The sequence below is a fragment of the Styela clava genome, chromosome 13 (genome assembly GCF_964204865.1).
Source record: "Styela clava chromosome 13, kaStyClav1.hap1.2, whole genome shotgun sequence".
NCBI lineage: Eukaryota > Metazoa > Chordata > Ascidiacea > Stolidobranchia > Styelidae > Styela > Styela clava.
The window spans coordinates 3,628,212-3,632,565 of record NC_135262.1 but is presented as its reverse complement, the minus strand read 5'-3'; positions in this window follow the sequence as shown (position 1 = coordinate 3,632,565).

The following is a 4,354-nucleotide window of genomic DNA, read 5'->3' as shown; positions in this document are numbered from 1 at the left end:
ACTAATCACAAACTATGTAAGTTTTAATTTATGTTTTCCAGACTATAGATTGTATATTATCTTATCATCTATGTATATTCTGTTGAAGCAATTTTATTGGAACGCTAGTGAGTCATCGTAATTCTATATGTATATTAAGAAACTAATGAATAAACTATTACCTTGAATAAATAGCTATATGGTGTATTTCGAATTATAATTATAATTTCGAATTCGATGATGATCAACATGAAAGATTCTCGTCCGTCAACAAATGCGAAAACTGAAGATTACGCGTGAATGCTTTTTATATTAAACAGCAGCATATTCACATGGGAAATAATTTCAAATCGTTTCTATAAGAAGCTCATCATATATTCCTATTCAGTACAAAGAAAAACACAGTTTCCTTACGGTGGCAATATGTTGGATAATTGAAATGAAAAAGGTGGAATATTAACTTAAATCAGTTATCCAACAATATACAGGGTGTTCATAAAGTTCCTTCACAATTTCAATTTTGTCATGAAGTCAGTTCTCAATATATCCTAATCAGGTTTGTTATTTTTAATCAGTAATTGTTAAGTATTTTTACTTCATTTAATACTTTTGTGAGCCAAAACAATATGTGGTATATCGATGAATTCCCCTTGGCAATTTTAACATTTTTTAAGACTTTCTGGACACCTTATATAGCATGTGTCCCGTATGTTATTATATATATTACCATACGTTCAATCATATTGAAATAATTCCATTTCAAAAGGTATGATGAACATTCTCTAATTTACTTCAAGCGATAGCAATACTATTCAATGAACACTACCGCGGATACATATTAAGACTTAAAAAAGCATTAATACTATAAGGTCATAACGCTAGATTATTAATTTGCTATAGCATATAGCAACAAGTACTGTTGTGTTTTAGTCAATTTAAGTCTCAATCAAGTGTTAGTTCACAAATGAATTCTTATTATTGAGTAACCTTGAAGTGGTGTTAGTGAACTTATGACTCAATCGGCGAGCAGACTTGAAAGTGGCCACAATGTTGCAAATCGCAATTTCACTGTGTATTAAGACGCCGTTTGATCGATAATGGTTTATAGTTAAGAGCGATGAATAAATTTAATTAAACAATTTATTTGAGACATCGTTTGATAAATATATTAATATCGACCTTTGACTTTTGAACCGTGCATGGCAACAAATGGTACAAACCCTCTGATATCTGTGGCTTTACTTTTTGTTATTTGGCATCAAATGTTCTGTAGTATGATAATGCAAGATAGCGCTAATAATAAAGTCATAGCATATTTCATAATTTCTTCAGCGAATCTTAAAGTCCAAAACCTAAAATTGCATTTCCCTTTTGAACAAGACAGTGGCAAATAAATTGACTCCAATTTGTCAGATTCACTTTCGCGCTATTGGTTTGATACAAAATTGGCAAAAAGTCCTTATCATGTATTATATATGTGTGTGTGTGTATGCTAACTCATTGCTAATATGTAATATAATTCATGATATGTCACATCCACCTCCGCACTATTGTTTTGGTGCAAGATTGGCAAAAAAAGTCAATAATATGTGTGTGTGTGTGAAAACCTATTGCTAATAGGTAATAGAATTCATGATTTGTCAGATTCTCCTTCGCACTATTGTTTTGATGCAAAACTGGCAAAAAATCAATTATTATGTTTGTGTGTGTATAAGTTTTTATACACGTATACATAATATTGCTAATAAGTAATAGAAAGCATGATACCCTACCATAGGTTCTCAAAGTGCTCCGTACGGAGCCCCAGGGCTCCGCGAGAGAAACCTAGGGGCTCCGTGAGCTATCCGATTACTTTTCAAAATAATGACTAGTTTTGTAACTGTTCAAAGAAACAATAACAGCTTTGATAAAATTTGACAACATTATAGCCTCGAACATTACACCAAATTTTGTGATTTACAATGCCTATAAAAGCGTTTTTAATCTGACGTGAGTCTGCTAAAACCAAACTTATAGTGTGATCTTTTATTTTGAAATTTAATATTTTGGAATGCCGTTTTTCAATCAAGAAATTTGAGTTGCGGATTTACCTCTTTATTATTAATTATTATTTTAGCATTTCGTCGCCGATGACTATATATGGTAACATGTTTTTCACATTGAACTCATAATTCCCCACGAGAACAAAAAAGCAATCATCGTCGTCATTGTGGAACAATACGTGTATAAGCCGAAGAAAATTTTTGATTTAGGGAGAATAAACACTGGCGTAAAGATGTTTAACATGCCATGCTGACGAAAACTATCGGTGATTGTAACAAAATGCAATCGCGCACGTTATTAGCAGCCTTTTAGTTTTAAGTCTTCCGAAATTGTCAAAAGGGAAAAGATTCGACCCCTAGTTTATTAATATGTTTGTCAAGTGTCAAATTTACAGCTTTAGTAAGAGTATATATAATTTATCTTTGAAATTTTGATTTATTTATGACTTGCATTAACCCCATTAAAAAAAGGTTTAGCCTTTAAATTAAGTTAAGTACTTTTAACTTACTCAGGAATATTTATCGGAAAGCTACAATTTTAACATTTCTTTTGGGGCTCCGCGAATAATAGTCAACCTTTCCAGGGGCTCCGCAACACCAAAAGTTTGAGAACCCCTGCACAATATATGTCAGTTTTATCTAAAACTTCTAAAAACCAATAGTTAAATATTTTTTTACCTATTTGTGTTACGAAAACTATCACATATTTCACTAGCTTACGAAACAACACACATGTGTGTGGTAGTATTAGCACGTAAGAAGTATTGTAGCAAGATACAAATTTTTCATTGAGGCGAGACATACACCGCGAGACAACTCTGTTTATTATTTATCACTTAATTAAATGTCTGCATAATAACTGCAATGTTTGAAAGCAAGTTGATTACTGAAAACAAACAAAAATTCAACGAGATTTAGATGTAAATTTGAGAACGAATAAGAATGTTAGACAGAAGTTTGTAATTTTACCGCATCTTAGTAATTGTTCTTCTAGTGGCGCCCAAGAACACGTAAAAATAATACGCAAATTCTGAAGAAGAAAAAACAGGTTGAATAAATATTGATAATATTGCAAAAAAATAACTGTAAATTCAAATTCAATTCCAAGAACTCATCCCTGACATCGTTCAAAACCAAATAAAATATAAATGAAAGGAAAATTTCATTTTCAGGTAACAAATTCTTTTTTTCCATTTATATAAATCATCCGGTTTGAACAAAAACCAGCAAATATGCACTCCACTCAAACAAATGCTGTTGAACAAGATTCTACACGTCCAATCATGCAATCATGAAACAATCAGAAGCTTCATTCAACAAGAGTTTTACATAAAGAGTCATACAGCTACCTGAATTTTCAACCGACGCGATAAAAAAAAAGAAACTTGCTCTTTAAATAAGATTGCACTAATTATTGACGTCAATTGTTAATGTTAGAGGATTTTGAATGATTAGCATTCCCAAGTGACAGCATTATTTAGTAGGATTTTGCATTGTTTGTTGTGGGTGTTGGCTTATTGTGAAGAAACAAAAAATAGTAAATTTTGTTTCATTTTCAAGTAAATCCTTTGACTTTCTAGAAGAAAAATTGGAATATATTTGGAGATTCTTCTACTTTCTAAAGCTAACTGTTCTATTATAACTATTATACTAATACCCGCGGTTTTATTATTATTAATGACAGTTTTACTGCTAAATTAATTTTCTTTCGCTGTTTTATTACTGTGAAGCAACAAAAATGTAAATTTAATATTTTTCTGAATAAGATGAAGACTCGAGAGGTGTTTTTTAATCCTTACTGTTTTTTGTCATATTATTAACAGTTTACTGCAACAATAGTACAGAATAATTTGCTACAAAATTCAAATTGTTTATCATCTTTTTTGTCAGAAAATTTCCTTATTGAACTGTTCTGAGTTTGTAAAACAAACTACTACTGTGTTATTACATGATGCCTATTTCTATTAATTGCTTGATTGCATGTTGTGAACTTGTTGAGCTTTAATTTTCATAAATTTTCATCTGCTTATGAAAATCAAGGGATGTGACAGGTGAATTGAGTCCGTTGAATCGTGAACTCTTTTCGTCCTTATTATGTTTAGTACTTATTTATTTCACAAGAATAGAACATCAGATAAGCCCAAATATTTCACGGTGTGCGTTTTGTAGTTCATTTTTTGTTCAGCAATTGATACTAAAAGAATAATATAACAATCAGGTACAAGCTAACACAAAATTTCGGCAAATTTTGCTGTTTTTACCAAATTGGAGATTTTAAAAAAATAGTATTTTAAACTTTCTGGTACTGACTATTTTTAAAGTAAACTCCCCGT